The 22,840-nt window shown below is 36.9% G+C and overlaps 3 long non-coding RNA genes across 4 annotated transcripts; all 3 read left to right on the forward strand.

Annotated features, from left to right (window-relative positions):
• Positions 1-4,358: 4,358 nt before the first annotated feature.
• LOC126877573 (uncharacterized) lies at positions 4,359-4,971 on the forward strand. The gene is made up of 3 exons (XR_007695153.1): positions 4,359-4,719; positions 4,797-4,868; positions 4,947-4,971. It is a non-coding gene; the product is annotated as an uncharacterized LOC126877573 (long non-coding RNA).
• A 1,599-nt stretch (positions 4,972-6,570) lies between these two features.
• LOC126877575 (uncharacterized) lies at positions 6,571-18,901 on the forward strand. 2 transcript variants are annotated; one of them, XR_007695155.1, is made up of 2 exons: positions 6,571-6,766; positions 18,788-18,901. It is a non-coding gene; the product is annotated as an uncharacterized LOC126877575 (long non-coding RNA). The 2 variants fall into 2 exon arrangements; XR_007695156.1 differs by lacking the exon at positions 18,788-18,901 and adding an exon at positions 18,662-18,757.
• LOC126877574 (uncharacterized) lies at positions 16,388-17,000 on the forward strand. The gene is made up of 3 exons (XR_007695154.1): positions 16,388-16,748; positions 16,826-16,897; positions 16,976-17,000. It is a non-coding gene; the product is annotated as an uncharacterized LOC126877574 (long non-coding RNA).
• Positions 18,902-22,840: the final 3,939 nt, after the last annotated feature.

Here is a 22,840-nt window from a genome sequence, read left to right on the forward strand (position 1 = left end):
TAAATGGTTGTGCATTGCATTAGCACTGTGAAATGGAGTTCAACGAGTGCTTGAACGTCGAAATATCTCCAACGGGAAGGAAATGACGGCTATTTTTCGCCAAAATCGCGATTTGCGAGATATTTTGATTGTTGCGACGCTTAAACGGATGTGCATTGCATTAGCACTGTGAAATGGAGTTCAACGAGTGCTTGAACGTCGAAATATCTCCAACGGGAAAGAAATGACGGCTATTTTTCGTCAAAATTTACGAAATCTTCGCGATTTGCGAGATATTTTGATTGTTTCGACGCTTAAATGGTTGTGCATTGCATTAGCACTGTGAAATGGAGTTCAACGAGTGCTTAAACGTCGTAATATCTCTAACGGGAAGGAAATGACGGCAATTTTTCGTCAAAATCGCGATTTGCGAGATATTTTGATTGTTTCGACGCTTAAACGGTTGTGCATTGCATTAGCACTGTGAAATGGAGTTCAACGAGTGCTTGAACGTCGAAATATCTCCAACGGGAAGGAAATGACGGCTATTTTTCGTCAATATTTACGAAATCTTCGCGATTTGTGAGATATTTTGATTGCTTCGACGCTTAAATGGTTGTGCATTGCAATAGCACTGTGAAATGGAGTTCAACGAGTGCTTAAACGTCGAAATATCTCCAACGGGAAGGAAATGACGGCTATTTTTCGTCAAAATCGCGATTTGCGAGATATTTTGATTGTTTCGACGCTTAAACGGTTGTGCATTGCATTAGCACTGTGAAATGGAGTTCAACGAGTGCTTGAACGTCGAAATATCTCCAACGGGAAGGAAGTGACGGCTATTTTTCGTCAATATTTACGAAATCTTCGCGATTTGTGAGATATTTTGATTGCTTCGACGCTTAAGTGGTTGTGCATTGCAATAGCACTGTGAAATGGAGTTCAACGAGTGCTTAAACGTCGAAATATCTCCAACGGGAAGGAAATGACGGCTATTTTTCGTCAAAATCGCGATTTGCGAGATATTTTGATTGTTTCGACGCTTAAACGGTTGTGCATTGCATTAGCACTATGAAATGGAGTTCAACGAGTGCTTAAACGTCGAAATATCTCCAACGGGAAGGAAAAGACGGCTATTTTTCGTCAAAATTTACGAAATCTTCGCGATTTGCGAGATATTTTGATTGTTTCGACGCTTAAATGGTTGTGCATTGCATTAGCACTGTGAAATGGAGTTCAACGAGTGCTTAAACGGCGAAATATCTCCAACGGGAAGGAAATGACGGCTATTTTTCGTCAAAATCGCGATTTGCGAGATATTTTGATTGTTTCGACGCTTAAACGGATGTGCATTGCATTAGCACTGTGAAATGGAGTTCAACGAGTGCTTGAACGTCGAAATATCTCCAACGGGAAGGAAATGACGGCTATTTTTCGTCAAAATTTATGAAATCTTCGCGATTTGCGAGATATTTTGATTGTTTCGACGCTTAAATGGTTGTCCATTGCATTAGCACTGTGAAATGGAGTTCAACGAGTGCTTGAACGTCGAAATATCTCCAACGGGAAGGAAATGACGGCTATTTTTCGTCAAAATTTACGAAATCTTCGCGATTTGCGAGATATTTTGATTGTTTCGACGCTTAAATGGTTGTGCATTGCATTAGCACTGTGAAATGGAGTTCAACAAGTGCTTAAACGTCGAAATATCTCCAACGGGAAGGAAATGATGGCTACTTTTCGTCAAAATTTACGAAATCTTCGCGATTTGCGAGATATTTTGATTGTTTCGACGCTTAAATGGTTGTGCATTGCATTAGCACTGTGAAATGGAGTTCAACAAGTGCTTAAACGTCGAAATATCTCCAACGGGAAGGAAATGACGGATATTTTTCGTCAAAATTTACGAGATCTTCGCGATTTGCGAGATATTTTGATTGTTTCGACGCTTAAACGGTTGTGCATTGCATTAGCACTATGAAATGGAGTTCAACGAGTGCTTAAACGTCGAAATATCTCCAACGGGAAGGAAAAGACGGCTATTTTTCGTCAAAATTTACGAAATCTTCGCGATTTGCGAGATATTTTGATTGTTTCGACGCTTAAATGGTTGTGCATTGCATTAGCACTGTGAAATGGAGTTCAACGAGTGCTTAAACGTCGAAATATCTCCAACGGGAAGGAAATGGCGGCTATTTTTCGTCAAAATCGCGATTTGCGAGATATTTTGATTGTTTCGACGCTTAAATGGTTGTGCATTTCATTAGCGCTGTGAAATGGAGTTCAACAAGTGCTTAAACGTCGAAATATCTCCAACGGGAAGGAAATGACGGATATTTTTCGTCAAAATTTACGAGATCTTCGCGATTTGCGAGATATTTTGATTGTTTCGACGCTTAAATGGTTGTGCATTGCATTAGCACTGTGAAATGGAGTTCAACGAGTGCTTAAACGTCGAAATATCTCCAACGGGAAGGAAATGACGGCTATTTTTCGTCAAAATCGCGATTTGCGAGATATTTTGATTGTTTCGACGCTTAAACGGATGTGCATTGCATTAGCACTGTGAAATGGAGTTCAACGAGTGCTTAAACGTCGAAATATCTCCAACGGGAAGGAAATGACGGCTATTTTTCGTCAAAATTTACGAAATCTTCGCGATTTGCGAGACATTTTGACTGTTTCGACTCTTAAACGGTGTTACGTATCAATTTGTTTGTTTAAATCGATCAAATCTAAGGTTGAATTTTACTGAAAAATTTTTTCTTTTTTTTTTTTATAGTTGAGTTTGAGTTTTGAATTTAATCGGAAAGGAAATAAATTAAAATGATATTATTGTGTATTTAATTCCGATTTAGGTTATTAATTAATACGGTAGTTGCTGCCACCAGAAATAGTCCAAAGACTATTTCAAAATATTTTATTTTTTATTATTTTCTTTTGCGTTTAATGGGTATCGTTAACTGACGCTTAATGCAACTGGTAAACGAATTTCACTTTTCGGCTAACCTGCTATGCGCAGGGATACTAGCGCGGGAGAGGATTAAAGCTGGGTACAATAAATATTTTTCCTCGTCGAACGGATTTTTACTTGAATGTGAAATGGGTTAGGTTAATATATATATATATATTCGATTAGCTAGATATATATATTTTAGCGTTGCTGGATTAGATAGGAATGTGAGATTGGTTGTTGTTTTATATAAATTTATTGTTTCGTTTGACTTCCTCTTCTCTTTTAATTTCGCTGTTAAGACCGAAACTCAATTCATTTACCCCGATGGATTCTATCGCCACGATTTTCTTGCCTTTTGAGTTTAGCTATCGAGGATAATTCTAACGATCCTCTCTGTGTGGGACTCGTGTGATTTCGCCAGCCTTGCCCAAAGACGGGTAATAATTTACCAACAGTGGGAGGAGGAAGGCGAAGATCGATGGGTGTTCTCGATAATTGAAAACACCGTTTGCACGAGCCGACATAGCGAACGATCTTTTGGTTAATTTCCCGAAGGAGGGATTGTTTTGTTATATCTTTCTTATAATCGCATGCAAGAATGGCAAGAATATCGGTTAATAGCAATACCGGTATCGTTCTTGATTTTCAATTGACCCCGACGATATATTTATTAGTCCTTTCTGAGCGGGACTTGTGTGATTTCGCAAGCCTTGCCCAAAGATGGGTAATATTTTACCAACAATGGGAGGAGGAATGCGAAGATCAGTGGGTGTTTCAGTAGCTGAAAACACCGTTCGCACAAGCCGACACAACGGACAACTCCTTTGTTTAAAATTTAAGCAATGTTTCTATCTTAAAAACCGTAAACGAAATCGATGATAGGAGGTTTTGATTCAATTCTCGAGGACAACGAGATTGCCAGAGAAGAAGAAAGTTTTTTTTTTTTAAATTTAATTTGCTTACCTTGAGGAAAAGGTGCTATCGGGTGCCATCACTCCAGCTGTCCCGGTGATCGTCGAAGGTTGTTGGGTTTATTATTTAATCTCGAATATAGTTTTCTATCAACCTTTACTTTATTAAACTATTTCGATACAAATTGAGTGACTTGCTAACTGAATTGATATCGCAATGAAGACTTAAAATTTTACTTTATTTAATCGCGACTCTCTTTTCTTTATCGAAAAACTAAAGACCCCGAAACGCAAAATACTTATACAAATTTCTAGACGCAAAGAATAATGAGCCGTAGTAACAAACGATCGCAAACTGATGAACGAATAATGCACGAATAATGAGCTAATAATGCACTGAATAAAGAACTGATTATGAACTGAATAAAAAATGAACCGATTATGAACTGGTAATGATCTGAATAAAAATCAACCGATTATGAACACCGCGCTACGTTGCATCGCTTATTTATAATGCCATCCCCCACGAGGTGGTGGTCCGCTGGGGGTACGCTTCCGTGGGAATCGGGATGTTGCAGTTTGGGCTTCTTAGAATCGTACGTGACAAAATGTAAATACCATATTTCGACTTAGTTTTTATCAGTCTTGTGTTTCCGCTGAGCTAGCGTCTAGGAGATTTGAGGCATTCCACGCTGATCTAGTCCGTTTCGCGAGAAACTTCCACGTGCTGTACCGTGGGAATTACCGGTGTTTCTTTGGCGCGTGGAAGGGCTGGTGGCTGCAGCATCATTATTATTTTAAAGTTTGCTCGGGCAACACGCGCAACTCCGCTGCTCTCCCATAACAAAGACCTCCTCCTTCGAATTGTTTTGCGTAAGTTTGGATGTTTGCATATTAAGATTGTTTTGTGATTTTGATTGTTTTTCCCTTTTTTTTTGCTATTCCCTTAGGCTTCGGTGATCGACGTTCGAACCATGTTTGCTGAGTCGTTTCTATCAGAGGTTCCTTTCCAGACTTCCCTGGTACGTATTTAGTCTTATTTTTAGTTCGTTTGGTTCGTCCTGTTTCGTTTTATTTAAAATATACCGTGTTGTTTCCAGCCCAAGCGAAAGAGGGATTCCGAAGAGCCCATGGGCGACTCAGGGGAACCCATCAAGCGCATGCGGCCTTGTGATGGACCACGAGTGTCGGGGAGTTTGGAGGAACTGTTTTACATTGGTGCCGAGGCTGTGTCGAAATTGGGTTTTGACGATTTAGTTACTTTCGACGAGAGTTTCTTTGATGCGGAGACCGTCATATTGGAGAGGGAACCCCCTCTGGTTGAAATCGTCGATACCGAGCGTTGCGTGAAAGTTCGTTTTGCGAATGAAATTCCCGAAGAGGTTTTGGAGGCGCATCTTCGTCACCATGCTTCTGGGAGAAAGGGAATTTCCCCTGTTGTGCGCTATTGGTGTATGTGTGAGTTCAGCGAACTTTATCCCGGAGCTCCTTGCTTCGATTTTGATTTATTGTAGACCTGCCTCAATTTTGTTGGTTCGCTGTTTTGATGTTCCTTATTATTATTAATTTTGTGTTCAATATGTGTATATATATATATATATATTTTTTAGTCTGATAGTGTTAGGTTATCTATTTTACATTTGTTAATTTTTTTAATTTTATATTTCCCCCCTTTTATTTAAATATATATATATATATTTTTACATTTGTAGTTGCCCATAAAATTTATTAAAGAAAAGTGTTAACAATGTGTTTTGATGATTTGTTTCTCGCGCCTGACTTCCATTAATCCCTAATATTCCTGTCGCCATGACGCGTGTAAATCCAACATGGCCGCTCATAAATGTCATCAGTAAAGTTTTTAGTGACGGGTCTTTAGTTTTGTTTGATATCGAAGTAATTTTCGTCTGTCGCTCGTTTTTCCTTATTCTACCGCAATTAGAACATTTATTTATTAATATTATTTTAAAGCGACAATAGTATAACTCGTGTGAATATACGTATATATATATGTTTATGTTGTGTGTCACTTCAGTATAGCTAATGTTTTGTAATTCTTTGATTGCATTATTTATTGTTTCGAGTAGTTTATTTCATAGAGTATTCGATAATATAAAACATATGCACTCACACATACATATATATATATATATATATACGTATTTATATGCATATCTCTCTTGCCCATATAGTGTTCATACGAAATGAAATGTTAATTATTTATTTTATATTAATTTCTTTTAATAAGATAGAACACACACACACGCACGCGTATATATGTATATATTTCTGGCAAAGTGATTTTCATTCAGATTCTTTAGTGATATAGTGTTGTGTATTTGAGGTTATGTGTCAATCATTTGATTTCATATATACATATATATCTTGTAGTGTGACAACATAGTATTGAAGGTTTTGTTTCTAGATTATTGTGCGTTTAGTGTGTGTTTACATATTTGTGTTTGATGATAGAATTTCTGTATGCAATTACTCAGGTCGTTGCGATGTTAATTATTTTGAGCGTTTGGGTTATCGACAAGTTGTCGCTTAGTCCCAAGTGTTGCGTTGTGTGTTCTATTTCTTTTGTAGATTATTAATAGTAGTTTTAGTTTAGAAAAATGAATTATTTATATGTTTATATAGAGACATGCATGTTTCATAATGTAATTCTTATATTATAATGCTCTACCGGCATCTAGGCTAGTTTTAAGTATGTATTTTAGATTGTAAAAATCACATAGATTAGTAGTAGTTTAGAATATAGATTTTTATAAGTTTGTGTAGAGACATGCATGTTTCGTAATGTAATTCTTATTTTATAACTCTTTACCGGAGCGTAGCCTGTATCTTAGATTGTCGATTCGAGCGTACATTAATAGTAGTTTAGTTTAGAATATAATATATATATATAGACATGCATGTTTCGTAATGTAGTTCATATTTTATAATTCTTTACCGGAACGTAGGCTAGTTTCAAATATGTATCTGTTTAATAGAATGCGCACACATATATATATGTTTCTGACAATGTAACTTTTATTTCTTTAATAATACAATATTGTATGTATTAGTTTTTAACTTTGTATATACTTATATTTCATAAATTGATAATATTGTATTTGTTGCATAGTATTATAAGCGCTAACTCTAATATATACTAATTATTACGTGCCTAGCATATATGTTTATACTTATATGTAACTCTTCAAGTTGATTGATTAAAATATACTTATATATATACTCGTATTTCTGGCGTTTTCAATTATTTCCCTTTCTGCAGTTATTCTTATTTCCTGATTTATTTATTTGGTTCGTAACTCGTTCAATCCGTCAGCTGGTTTTATTTATTTTATTTTATTTTATACTGATTGGATTTATTAGTCGCCCCTCACTTTGTTAATCCTTCCTTTAGTTTCGTGGCGCCGTGTGTTCGTTTGTGTATTCAAATCTTTATTCGCGCGTTTTGTATAGAATAGTTTTCTTGTTCTCGTTACGGCGCGTGCGGAGCGCGGGACGTGACACCCCCGCCCTTGGAGTTCAAATTTCCAAAGGAAATTTGACTGATGGTGTCTCTGAGTTCGCTCAAGGCGGATGTAGATGGCGTTGGTTGTTGAGTGACTACTGGTGTTATCGATATTCCTCTAGGTTGTGCCGTTTGATCATCGATATTTCGTTTTCCTTTGAGGTATAGTAGCAGGTGGGTAACTGAGCCGCATATTGCTCCTAATAGGGCGATTCCACATCCGTAAGTTTCACGTAACTGGTATCCGTGTATGGCTATATCTATTATCGTCTTGATTAATTTAAATATTACAAGTATTCCAAATATTGCTGCACTGACAGTTCCAAATTCCATAAAACCATTCCATAAGCTTGATACGGTATTTTTTGCTATTGTTGTTAATGTGTTTTCGTCCATTATTCCCAGAATGTTTACTGTTCCAGGGACGATTGTTTTTCCTGTTGCTCCTCTGGCCAATGTGTTCAAAACTGCAGATTTTTCTGCCGGGAACATGACGTGGTCCCGAAGTGCGTCGAGGTCCTTTTGGGTGTATATTCCGCTCGTGGCCAACGACGATGGTGCTGAATATTGCCACGTTTGACGTACGTCCGGGCGGAGTTCCTGTGGTGCAATTGTTTCCATGGGTTTTGGTACGAATTTGTGCCAGAGTCCGTCGATATTGTATAGTGTAGGTAGTACCGCGCTACATTCTCTGTGGTTTCCGTGTTGCGTTAGAATGTGTGTTTTTGGCGTTAAAAATGCGGTGCGATTCCCTTGCCAAACAGGTAGTTCCGAATAGCATTCTGTTGTATGTCGTACTTTTACTTGTACCGGAATGCATTTGACTATGTGGACTGCTTCTCCTGCGATCAGAGCCATGTGTCCTGGGGTTTTGGTTATGGTGTATGCAAATTCATCGGGCAGTAAGATTGCTAAGCTTAAAGCATTTTCTATTAGTTTCTTTTGCGTGGTACATCTTTGTGTCAGTATATCATGGTATAATGTCGTCATTTGTCGTTTAATATGTTTCTCTACGTAAATGAATTTTGAGTTGACGTATGCGAATATGTCCAAGTTTTCGACTGCTGTCTTTCTTTTGGAGACGAACGTATTTCCTCTTGTTGTTTCTAATAGGAACAATTTGGGGTGTTCGGTGGATAGTAGGGTATATCCACACAGTGGCTGTTCTCCGGTTTTAGTCAGTGCAAATGTTACTTCCTGCGTTGTTAGCGCGTAAACTGGTTGTGCTGATTCTCTGTTGGTTTTTATTTCCTGGATCCTTGTAGCAATTCCTTCATATAGTACATCGTACTGATCAAATTTGCATGGTGAGGGTGGTTGTGGTTGCCAATAAGTGTATCCGTTTTCAGCGTCTAGACAGTTTCCTTCGCTAAAGGTACATACCGTTCCTGATTTCAGTAGAATTTTGTTCGCCTCGATCCGTACTGGCACGACTGCTGATTTTAAACTTATCCTCACTGTTGCTTGTACAATGACCTTTTCCCAGCTCCCATATGGGTCTACATACTGTGTTCCCTGGCAGCTGCCGTCGTCTGTTAGCTTGCCGGCTAGGACAAGCGACCTTGTTTCTGTCGCATTATCCTTTAGACCAACTATAAGGTTTTGTGGTCCGAGTGAAAACGTGCCGTCTTGGTGCATCCTTGTACATTGTTGGGCGGTTGTTTCATGGAGGTATTCGGCGAATCCGTTATGCACTGCCGACGTGTGAGAGTGCATGCCGCAGTAATATACAATTCGAGTTATTTGCACTTTGCATTGCCTTACGTTGGTAAATTCAAATTCTGAGAGTTGAAGTAATTGTATATAAATATCTTGGGTTTCAGTCAATGTAGGCTGTATGCTGCAATCCCCGATGGAGTTTAGAGAGATAGTGGTAACATTGAGGTGGTTGCCATTGCAGTCATATCCTACCAGGCCGTATGTTATTTTGATGAGGGTGAGTATGATGACTAGGTGGTTCATCTTCCTATCAACAATTTATTAAATTGTTTCTTACTCTCGGGTTTATTAGAAATAAGAATAACCTTTTATTATTATTATTATTTTATATATATAAAAAGTTTATATTTATATATTTTTTTCCTCTCCCCCTTTTTTCTTTTTTTATTACAATTATAGCTTGTCTTTGAATATATATATATGTGCGTGTAATGGTAAATATAACGACTTATTTTACGAGTCACTTGGATTATCAATAGATATTGCCTACTTTACAACATGCGTGTATATATATATTGGTAAACATTAAGTGAAAGTTATGTGCATAGTTATAAATGTCACTTGTTTACAGGTGGATAGCATCAGTGTTTGGTCTTGTGCGTAGCATACAAGTACTTCATAGTTCTACGGCGCGGATCACTGTTCCTTGAACTAAAAAGTTTCTTTCAAGGTGAGTTAGATTAGCGTAAATGATCATGCATTGGAGGCATGATATAGCGGGTTGTATGTCCGCTAGGTTTATATCACACATGCGACAGTATGATATTCGTGTTCTTGCAGGTACTCCGCATATGAAATGAGTGGGTGGGTCGTCACATAGGTCCTGGTCGTCTGGATCTAAGTTATCGAAACAGTCTTGACAAAGATGACCGTTATCTAAATGGTAGACGGAACGTATCAACCGAACACAGAGGCAAGACTGGACATCCTCCGTCGCTTCCAGATCGAATGCGGGTACAAGTCCGTCTGAGTCCTCTATGTTAGGGTTGATGAACTCGCCACCTGTTCTGTACATACATATGAGAACAGTTAATATATATATTTTATAAATTTTATAAGCTTTGTTCGGACCTATCCTGTATGTGTATAATATAATATGTTATGGTTATGTTAGTTGTTATTTATTATATATTTTTTCCTTAACTCTCTCCCCTCTTTCTTTTTTTTTCTCTTTTTTTTTATATTTTTTTTTTGTGTTCAGTACCTAGCATTGCAATTATAATGCTGTATTGCATTGTATTGGCTATTATATGTATTGGGGTGCGTATGTGTGGAGTGCGCGTGACGAGTTTTCAACATGGTCGCTTGCGTGTATCGTTTGTTTAATGTCGACAATAGCGTGTTGTTGAAATAGATTTATTTTATAGTGTTTCTGTAATATTGTTTTGTGTTTCGTGATATTGTGTGTGTCAATACCGTGTGTTACTTAAATGTGATAGCATGGATTGTATTGTTACCGAATTTCAATAGTCATTGTTTTGATTATACACGACTTGCATTTATATATAATTCTTGTTTAATTTAGTTAATGTTTTTTGTGTATTGTGTTACCAGATATTTTGTATAGCGTAACTTTATTCTTTTGCACCGAGTTCGGTCATGTTGTTAATATTTAGTTAGTCTATGTTGATTAATTTCTAACCTATTCCTGTGTTTATTAACCTTTCTTATTTTCCTATTAATTTATTATTGCATGTAATTGCTATTTGCTATTATTTTGTGTATGATATGAGTTAGTTCCCTTATTAGTGATTAAAATCTACTTGTTAGATTAACATTGTCTTTAATTCTTCAGGTTCTACTCTTTCGATGCCCCATCACTTACCTAGAGCATTCCCACAACATCATCTGATTCTTGGATATGTCTTAAATACTTACTACGGTTGTCTTCAATCGTCTTATATCTGTGGCCATAAAGGTACTGCTTAGTTTATTTAATTTAATATGTGTATAGTGCATTGTGCATGCGACCGCTATTGTGCATTACAAAATTCGCTTCTACATGTTAGATATAATAATATAACAATACTACGTAGATTAATACATAATAAAATATCCTTTTACTTTCAATTAATCTATCTTAATTATTTTCTAACCACTTTCTACACTTATCAGCTACTTTATTTCTTCTTGTTAATCTGCAAAATTCATGTATGTACACTTCCTTGTATGGTGATTAATTGTTCGCGAGGTGAGTTGCACTTTCACTGTTCTAATTATTCGTTGAACTAACACGTTTTACATTCAAACAGTAATTGGAGCACTCGTAATAAACTTCTTTTCTTTTCAGGTTTCCGCTATCTGTGTTGTTCGACGAACAGCGCCATGCTTCCACAGTATTGTTACAACGTTTAGTAATGTTGTATTTTGCATTAAGGCAATTGAAGTTAATTTGTTCATTTATTTTCAGCTGGCTGTCGTACATGGTGTTCCGCAAACAGAGATCCATAACCTATTTTGCACGTAAACCTTTCGTGTGATGATTACTTGTTCACAAGGTAACTTTCACTTCCACTCTTTTAATTATTTATTGAATCAACACGTTGTATATTCAAACAATAATTGGAGTACACATAATAATTTTCTTTTTTTTTTCTTTTTAGGTTTTCGCTATCTGTATTATTCGACGAACAGTGTCACACCCCCTTTTGATTTATCCACAATATAGTTATAACACTTAGTAACCTCGTATTTTGCACTGAGACAATTGAAACTAATTTATTCACTTATTTTAGGTAGCTGTCATACATTATGTTCCACGAACAACGATCCATAACCTGTACTTGCACGTACACTTCCTTATTTGTTGATCACTTGTTCTTAAGGTAACTTTCACTTTTACTCATTTAGTTATTTATTAAATCAACATGTTTTATATTCGAACAATAATTAGAGTACACATAATAATTTTTCCTTTTCTTTTAGGTGTTCGATATCTGTATCGATGAACAGCACTACAACATACACTACTGCACTACGTTGCCCACTGAAATCACTCTACTCATTGTTTATTTCGGTTATGCGCTAGTTTTAGTTTGTTTAAGTGCACCGTTCGCGGAATCCCTTTTACTTCAATCTTGACGTTTTGTTCTGCAAGATTTCTAGCACTTTGTGTCGTCTAATATATTGATGGGAGAATTTTCCTTACTAGGTTCTTTTAATAGATATATCGAGTCTCCTGTTTTAAAATCTTGAAGGTTGATTCGTCGATTGTTGGTCTTAGTTTGGACTTTATCAAATTTTCTCTTGCCATTCGTCGTACAGTGTTAATTTTATTGAACAGATCTTTGAGATATTCTGCGCATGTTGGTTCCGTGTTCTCTTCGATTGTTACTTCACCAATAGGTTCTTTGGCTAGATGTCCGAAACTAATTCGTGCAGGGAGAATTTCGTTCCTTTCCTTCATTTTAGTTTTTATTTTGCGCCAAGACGCGGGTTTACTGACATTGATCCAATTACCCAATTGCTTGCTAATAGCATTCAAGATACAAATTTTTGAAAGTGCCGCAGCCATGTTAACCCAAAAATATTTTGTATATAGTATAGTGTGATACCATCTATATTTTCCTAGGGAAATCATAAGATCAGCACTACCTACTATGTTACCTACGTCAAATATTAGATGTAGTAACCAATAAAGTATTTTTAATCCAATTATAATCCAATGGCTAGCGTATTTATTCAAGTTTTTATATATATCTTCGACTGGTGATTCCCTATTTTCTCCCTTTTGATTTCTTCGAGCTCGTTGGACTTGTGTTTCTTCAGCTTGAAAATGTTTAGAATCCTTTTCCTTAGTTACCCCTTTTTCTTCTTTATTTACTTTATTCACAACACCTTTGTTTTCCTCTACCCTTTCAGGATGAATAGTTTCACTGGAAGTGCTTATTGTAATTAAATTATTATTTATTTGTAAGGAACGTTTAGGAATATTTTTGGTAGATTTGGAATTAGTCTTTGAATTTTTATTACAAACCTTTTTGCTTATAGATTCTGTTTTGGATTTATGGATAGTTATATTTTTATTCTCTATAGTGTGATCTTCCTTGCAATTTAATGATTTGGCTTTGAGTTCAATAAAGTTTCCTTCTGATGGTTTTATAGAGGTTTTTGAGTGAGATGCACTCGCTATCTCTTTTCCTATTATGGTTGAAACATTCACGAAATTCGTGGAGTCTTGCTTTTGTATCTTTGCCAAGTCGAACGTGGAGGGGCAATTTGCACTTCCCAGCGGGTACAATATCTCTGTGATGTTAGGCAGTGGATAAGCATTGCCTGTCGTCTCGTTGTTCAATTTCCTAGTTCCTGCTTCGTCTGAAAGTTCTTTGGCACTAATATTATTTATCTTGTTTGGTAACTCAGAAAATTTCTCACTCATGATCCTGTCTATGGCACCGTGCGTCCTCTTATTATTTAACGTGACATTATCCCTTATCACAGCAACGGAATGGTGTTTGCATTGAAAAGTTGATTGGTTGAAATGATCAGCATCTTTCTTTTGATCTAGATCTCTATCGAGGTATTTATTTATGCGTTTTTCTTCCCAAGTTATTGCTCTTGTTTCTTTCCTGACATTTTCTTCTATTCCCGGGTTGTTTAGATGTTTCCGCGACGGCGGTACAAATCTCCAGTTCTGGCGGTTGTTTACAGTATAAATACTATTGTATGGTGGATGAACGTTGTTTTGGTTATAATTATCCGAAGGTGTCGGATGTCGGTATCGAATTCTATTTTTCACTTGTTTTAATTCTCGCGTTGCTTTCACGGCTTGGCGGTACGCATCGTCCAAGGATTGGTATCCTGCTATCTTTACTCGTAAATACACCTCGTTTGGGAGCCCCTTAACGAAAGCTTCCCTCGTGTCTCGATCTATCCTATCTTGAAATACGGTGCCGTACTCGTACCTTTCCCCGTTCATTATCGCCAGCCTGAGATCTTTGACGCGTTCTACGTAGTCCAAAATATTTTCTCCCGGTCGTTGAAATATTGTAGCTAATTCCCCTTTATATTCGTTAACCGTTTTTCCCGGACCGAACATATCTTTTAATTTATTCCCGAAATCGTTTAAACTTATTATTTCTGTGTCTTCTATGGCGAGAAATGCGTGTCCGCGAAGTTTATTCGTTAATAATTTTACTAACTGAGATTCTTGATGCTTAGGAACCATGTTTCGTGCGCGTTCGCATGCTCTTAAAAATCGAAATACCGAGGGTCGATGTCCGTCGAACACTGGTACTGTCTCTATGGCATCTTTTAACTTAATTGATTGGGGATTAACTTCTATCGGTATTGTCGCTTGGGAAATTATCGGCGATGATACGGGTGTCTTGCTTTCCTTTTTTATTTTCAGTGAACGCACATCGTCTTGTAATTTATTCATTGTTGTACTCATGTCGCGAAAATTCGCATCCCATGCTTTAAGTTTTTCCGATAACATCAAGATCATGTTTTTGTCCAATGATTCTAATTTAGTTGACATTATTTCTTAGGTATATATTTTATTAATCGAGCGTGACAACTTTAATCTACTATGGAGCGTGTCGAATCGTTTAAACCAACTTTAATCCTCCGTGAATCGTATCCCACCGCTGCCACCAAAAATTTATATACTACTAATCTGTTACGTATCAATTTGTTTGTTTAAATCGATCAAATCTAAGGTTGAATTTTACTGAAAAATTTTTTCTTTTTTTTTTTTATAGTTGAGTTTGAGTTTTGAATTTAATCGGAAAGGAAATAAATTAAAATGATATTATTGTGTATTTAATTCCGATTTAGGTTATTAATTAATACGGTAGTTGCTGCCACCAGAAATAGTCCAAAGACTATTTCAAAATATTTTATTTTTTATTATTTTCTTTTGCGTTTAATGGGTATCGTTAACTGACGCTTAATGCAACTGGTAAACGAATTTCACTTTTCGGCTAACCTGCTATGCGCAGGGATACTAGCGCGGGAGAGGATTAAAGCTGGGTACAATAAATATTTTTCCTCGTCGAACGGATTTTTACTTGAATGTGAAATGGGTTAGGTTAATATATATATATATATTCGATTAGCTAGATATATATATTTTAGCGTTGCTGGATTAGATAGGAATGTGAGATTGGTTGTTGTTTTATATAAATTTATTGTTTCGTTTGACTTCCTCTTCTCTTTTAATTTCGCTGTTAAGACCGAAACTCAATTCATTTACCCCGATGGATTCTATCGCCACGATTTTCTTGCCTTTTGAGTTTAGCTATCGAGGATAATTCTAACGATCCTCTCTGTGTGGGACTCGTGTGATTTCGCCAGCCTTGCCCAAAGACGGGTAATAATTTACCAACAGTGGGAGGAGGAAGGCGAAGATCGATGGGTGTTCTCGATAATTGAAAACACCGTTTGCACGAGCCGACATAGCGAACGATCTTTTGGTTAATTTCCCGAAGGAGGGATTGTTTTGTTATATCTTTCTTATAATCGCATGCAAGAATGGCAAGAATATCGGTTAATAGCAATACCGGTATCGTTCTTGATTTTCAATTGACCCCGACGATATATTTATTAGTCCTTTCTGAGCGGGACTTGTGTGATTTCGCAAGCCTTGCCCAAAGATGGGTAATATTTTACCAACAATGGGAGGAGGAATGCGAAGATCAGTGGGTGTTTCAGTAGCTGAAAACACCGTTCGCACAAGCCGACACAACGGACAACTCCTTTGTTTAAAATTTAAGCAATGTTTCTATCTTAAAAACCGTAAACGAAATCGATGATAGGAGGTTTTGATTCAATTCTCGAGGACAACGAGATTGCCAGAGAAGAAGAAAGTTTTTTTTTTTTAAATTTAATTTGCTTACCTTGAGGAAAAGGTGCTATCGGGTGCCATCACTCCAGCTGTCCCGGTGATCGTCGAAGGTTGTTGGGTTTATTATTTAATCTCGAATATAGTTTTCTATCAACCTTTACTTTATTAAACTATTTCGATACAAATTGAGTGACTTGCTAACTGAATTGATATCGCAATGAAGACTTAAAATTTTACTTTATTTAATCGCGACTCTCTTTTCTTTATCGAAAAACTAAAGACCCCGAAACGCAAAATACTTATACAAATTTCTAGACGCAAAGAATAATGAGCCGTAGTAACAAACGATCGCAAACTGATGAACGAATAATGCACGAATAATGAGCTAATAATGCACTGAATAAAGAACTGATTATGAACTGAATAAAAAATGAACCGATTATGAACTGGTAATGATCTGAATAAAAATCAACCGATTATGAACACCGCGCTACGTTGCATCGCTTATTTATAATGCCATCCCCCACGAGGTGGTGGTCCGCTGGGGGTACGCTTCCGTGGGAATCGGGATGTTGCAGTTTGGGCTTCTTAGAATCGTACGTGACAAAATGTAAATACCATATTTCGACTTAGTTTTTATCAGTCTTGTGTTTCCGCTGAGCTAGCGTCTAGGAGATTTGAGGCATTCCACGCTGATCTAGTCCGTTTCGCGAGAAACTTCCACGTGCTGTACCGTGGGAATTACCGGTGTTTCTTTGGCGCGTGGAAGGGCTGGTGGCTGCAGCATCATTATTATTTTAAAGTTTGCTCGGGCAACACGCGCAACTCCGCTGCTCTCCCATAACAAAGACCTCCTCCTTCGAATTGTTTTGCGTAAGTTTGGATGTTTGCATATTAAGATTGTTTTGTGATTTTGATTGTTTTTCCCTTTTTTTTTGCTATTCCCTTAGGCTTCGGTGATCGACGTTCGAACCATGTTTGCTGAGTCGTTTCTATCAGAGGTTCCTTTCCAGACTTCCCTGGTACGTATTTAGTCTTATTTTTAGTTCGTTTGGTTCGTCCTGTTTCGTTTTATTTAAAATATACCGTGTTGTTTCCAGCCCAAGCGAAAGAGGGATTCCGAAGAGCCCATGGGCGACTCAGGGGAACCCATCAAGCGCATGCGGCCTTGTGATGGACCACGAGTGTCGGGGAGTTTGGAGGAACTGTTTTACATTGGTGCCGAGGCTGTGTCGAAATTGGGTTTTGACGATTTAGTTACTTTCGACGAGAGTTTCTTTGATGCGGAGACCGTCATATTGGAGAGGGAACCCCCTCTGGTTGAAATCGTCGATACCGAGCGTTGCGTGAAAGTTCGTTTTGCGAATGAAATTCCCGAAGAGGTTTTGGAGGCGCATCTTCGTCACCATGCTTCTGGGAGAAAGGGAATTTCCCCTGTTGTGCGCTATTGGTGTATGTGTGAGTTCAGCGAACTTTATCCCGGAGCTCCTTGCTTCGATTTTGATTTATTGTAGACCTGCCTCAATTTTGTTGGTTCGCTGTTTTGATGTTCCTTATTATTATTAATTTTGTGTTCAATATGTGTATATATATATATATATATTTTTTAGTCTGATAGTGTTAGGTTATCTATTTTACATTTGTTAATTTTTTTAATTTTATATTTCCCCCCTTTTATTTAAATATATATATATATATTTTTACATTTGTAGTTGCCCATAAAATTTATTAAAGAAAAGTGTTAACAATGTGTTTTGATGATTTGTTTCTCGCGCCTGACTTCCATTAATCCCTAATATTCCTGTCGCCATGACGCGTGTAAATCCAACATGGCCGCTCATAAATGTCATCAGTAAAGTTTTTAGTGACGGGTCTTTAGTTTTGTTTGATATCGAAGTAATTTTCGTCTGTCGCTCGTTTTTCCTTATTCTACCGCAATTAGAACATTTATTTATTAATATTATTTTAAAGCGACAATAGTATAACTCGTGTGAATATACGTATATATATATGTTTATGTTGTGTGTCACTTCAGTATAGCTAATGTTTTGTAATTCTTTGATTGCATTATTTATTGTTTCGAGTAGTTTATTTCATAGAGTATTCGATAATATAAAACATATGCACTCACACATACATATATATATATATATATATACGTATTTATATGCATATCTCTCTTGCCCATATAGTGTTCATACGAAATGAAATGTTAATTATTTATTTTATATTAATTTCTTTTAATAAGATAGAACACACACACACGCACGCGTATATATGTATATATTTCTGGCAAAGTGATTTTCATTCAGATTCTTTAGTGATATAGTGTTGTGTATTTGAGGTTATGTGTCAATCATTTGATTTCATATATACATATATATCTTGTAGTGTGACAACATAGTATTGAAGGTTTTGTTTCTAGATTATTGTGCGTTTAGTGTGTGTTTACATATTTGTGTTTGATGATAGAATTTCTGTATGCAATTACTCAGGTCGTTGCGATGTTAATTATTTTGAGCGTTTGGGTTATCGACAAGTTGTCGCTTAGTCCCAAGTGTTGCGTTGTGTGTTCTATTTCTTTTGTAGATTATTAATAGTAGTTTTAGTTTAGAAAAATGAATTATTTATATGTTTATATAGAGACATGCATGTTTCATAATGTAATTCTTATATTATAATGCTCTACCGGCATCTAGGCTAGTTTTAAGTATGTATTTTAGATTGTAAAAATCACATAGATTAGTAGTAGTTTAGAATATAGATTTTTATAAGTTTGTGTAGAGACATGCATGTTTCGTAATGTAATTCTTATTTTATAACTCTTTACCGGAGCGTAGCCTGTATCTTAGATTGTCGATTCGAGCGTACATTAATAGTAGTTTAGTTTAGAATATAATATATATATATAGACATGCATGTTTCGTAATGTAGTTCATATTTTATAATTCTTTACCGGAACGTAGGCTAGTTTCAAATATGTATCTGTTTAATAGAATGCGCACACATATATATATGTTTCTGACAATGTAACTTTTATTTCTTTAATAATACAATATTGTATGTATTAGTTTTTAACTTTGTATATACTTATATTTCATAAATTGATAATATTGTATTTGTTGCATAGTATTATAAGCGCTAACTCTAATATATACTAATTATTACGTGCCTAGCATATATGTTTATACTTATATGTAACTCTTCAAGTTGATTGATTAAAATATACTTATATATATACTCGTATTTCTGGCGTTTTCAATTATTTCCCTTTCTGCAGTTATTCTTATTTCCTGATTTATTTATTTGGTTCGTAACTCGTTCAATCCGTCAGCTGGTTTTATTTATTTTATTTTATTTTATACTGATTGGATTTATTAGTCGCCCCTCACTTTGTTAATCCTTCCTTTAGTTTCGTGGCGCCGTGTGTTCGTTTGTGTATTCAAATCTTTATTCGCGCGTTTTGTATAGAATAGTTTTCTTGTTCTCGTTACGGCGCGTGCGGAGCGCGGGACGTGACAACGGTTGTGCATTGCATTAGCACTGTGAAATGGAGTTCAACGAGTGCTTGAACGTCGAAATATCTCCAACGGGAAGGAAATGACGGCTATTTTTCGTCAAAATTTACGAAATCTTCGCGATTTGAGATATATTTTGATTGTTTCGACGCTTAAATGGTTGTGCATTGCATTAGCACTGTGAAATGGAGTTCAACGAATGCTTGAACGTCGAAATATCTCCAACGGGAAGGAAATGACGGCTATTTTTCGTCAAAATTTACGAAATCTTCGCGATTTGCGAGATATTTTGATTGTTTCGAAGCTTAAATGGTTGTGCATTGCATTAGCACTGTGAAATGGAGTTCAACGAGTGCTTAAACGTCGAAATATCTCCAACGGGAAGGAAATGACGGCTATTTTTCGTCAAAATTTACGAAATCTTCGCGATTTGCGAGATATTTTGACTGTTTCGACTCTTAAACGGTTGTGCATTGCATTAGCACTGTGAAATGGAGTTCAACGAGTGCTTGAACGTCGAAATATCTCCAACGGGAAGGAAATGACGGCTATTTTTCGTCAAAATCGCGTTTTGCGAGATATTTTGATTGTTTCGACGCTTAAACGGTTGTGCATTGCATTAGCACTGTGAAATGGAGTTCAACGAGTGCTTAAACGTCGAAATATCTCCAACGGGAAGGAAATGACGGCTATTTTTCGTCAAAATTTACGAAATCTTCGCGATTTGCGAGATATTTTGATTGTTTCGAAGCTTAAATGGTTGTGCATTGCATTAGCACTGTGAAATGGAGTTCAACGAGTGCTTGAACGTCGAAATATCTCCAACGGGAAGGAAATGACGGCTATTTTTCGCCAAAATCGCGATTTGCGAGATATTTTGATTGTTGCGACGCTTAAACGGATGTGCATTGCATTAGCACTGTGAAATGGAGTTCAACGAGTGCTTGAACGTCGAAATATCTCCAACGGGAAAGAAATGACGGCTATTTTTCGTCAAAATTTACGAAATCTTCGCGATTTGCGAGATATTTTGATTGTTTCGACGCTTAAATGGTTGTCCATTGCATTAGCACTGTGAAATGGAGTTCAACGAGTGCTTGAACGTCGAAATATCTCCAACGGGAAGGAAATGACGGCTATTTTTCGTCAAAATTTACGAAATCTTCGCGATTTGCGAGATATTTTGATTGTTTCGACGCTTAAATGGTTATGCATTGCATTAGCACTGTGAAATGGAGTTCAACAAGTGCTTAAACGTCGAAATATCTCCAACGGGAAGGAAATGACGGATATTTTTCGTCAAAATTTACGAGATCTTCGCGATTTGCGAGATATTTTGATTGTTTCGACGCTTAAATGGTTGTGCATTGCATTAGCACTGTGAAATGGAGTTCAACGAGTGCTTAAACGTCGAAATATCTCCAACGGGAAGGAAATGACGGCTATTTTTCGTCAAAATCGCGATTTGCGAGATATTTTGATTGTTTCGACGCTTAAACGGATGTGCATTGCATTAGCACTGTGAAATGGAGTTCAACGAGTGCTTAAACGTCGAAATATCTCCAACGGGAAGGAAATGACGGCTATTTTTCGTCAAAATCGCGATTTGCGAGATATTTTGATTGTTTCGACGCTTAAACGGTTGTGCATTGCATTAGCACTGTGAAATGGAGTTCAACGAGTGCTTAAACGTCGAAATATCTCCAACGGGAAAGAAATGACGGCTATTTTTCGTCAAAATTTACGAAATCTTCGCGATTTGCGACATATTTTGACTGTTTCGACTCTTAAACGGTTGTGCATTGCATTAGCACTGTGAAATGGAGTTCAACGAGTGCTTGAACGTCGAAATATCTCCAACGGGAAGGAAATGACGGCTATTTTTCGTCAAAATCGCGATTTGCGAGATATTTTGATTGTTGCGACGCTTAAACGGTTGTGCATTGCATTAGCACTGTGAAATGGAGTTCAACGAGTGCTTAAACGTCGAAATATCTCCAACGGGAAAGAAATGACGGCTATTTTTCGTCAAAATTTTCGAAATCTTCGCGATTTGCGAGATATTTTGATTGTTTCGACGCTTAAATGGTTGTGCATTGCATTAGCACTGTGAAATGGAGTTCAACGAGTGCTTAAACGTCGAAATATCTCCAACGGGAAGGAAATGACGGCTATTTTTCGTCAAAATTTACGAAATCTTCGCGATTTGCGACATATTTTGACTGTTTCGACTCTTAAACGTTTGTGCATTGCATTAGCACTGTGAAATGGAGTTCAACGAGTGCTTGAACGTCGAAATATCTCCAACGGGAAGGAAATGACGGCTATTTTTCGTCAAAATCGCGATTTGCGAGATATTTTGATTGTTGCGACGCTTAAACGGTTGTGCATTGCATTAGCACTGTGAAATGGAGTTCAACGAGTGCTTAAACGTCGAAATATCTCCAACGGGAAAGAAATGACGGCTATTTTTCGTCAAAATTTACGAAATCTTCGCGATTTGCGAGATATTTTGATTGTTTCGACGCTTAAATGGTTGTGCATTGCATTAGCACTGTGAAATGGAGTTCAACGAGTGCTTAAACGTAGAAATTTCTCCAACGGGAAGGAAATGACGGCTATTTTTCGCTAAAATTTTCGAAATCTTCGCGATTTGCGAGATATTTTGATTGTTTCGACGCTTAAATGGTTGTGCATTGCATTAGCACTGTGAAATGGAGTTCAACGAGTGCTTAAACGTCGAAATATCTCCAACGGGAAGGAAATGACGGCTATTTTTCGCTAAAATTTTCGAAATCTTCGCGATTTGCGAGATATTTTGATTGTTTCGACGCTTAAATGGTTGTGCATTGCATTAGCACTGTGAAATGGAGTTCAACGAGTGCTTAAACGTCGAAATATCTCCAACGGGAAGGAAATGACGGCTATTTTTCGTCAAAATTTACGAAATCTTCGCGATTTGCGAGATATTTTGATTGTTTCGACGCTTAAATGGTTGTGCATTGCATTAGCACTGTGAAATGGAGTTCAACGAGTGCTTGAACGTCGAAATATCTCCAACGGGAAGGAAATAACGGCTATTTTTCGTCAAAATTTACGACATCTTCGCGATTTGCGAGATATTTTGATTGTTTCGACGCTTAAACGGTTGTGCATTGCATTAGCACTGTGAAATGGAGTTCAACGAGTGCGTAAACGTCGAAATATCTCCAACGGGAAAGAAATGACGGCTATTTTTCGTCAAAATTTACGAAATCTTCGTGATTTGCGAGATATTTTGATTGTTTCGACGCTTAAATGGTTGTGCATTGCATTAGCACTGTGAAATGCAGTTCAACGAGTGCTAAAACGTCGAAATATCTCCAACGGGAAGGAAATGACGGCTATTTTTCGTCAAAATTTACGAAATCTTCGCGATTTGCGAGATATTTTGACTGTTTCGACTCT

The sequence above is a fragment of the Bombus huntii genome, unplaced genomic scaffold (genome assembly GCF_024542735.1).
Source record: "Bombus huntii isolate Logan2020A unplaced genomic scaffold, iyBomHunt1.1 ctg00000192.1, whole genome shotgun sequence".
Lineage (NCBI taxonomy): Eukaryota > Metazoa > Arthropoda > Insecta > Hymenoptera > Apidae > Bombus > Bombus huntii.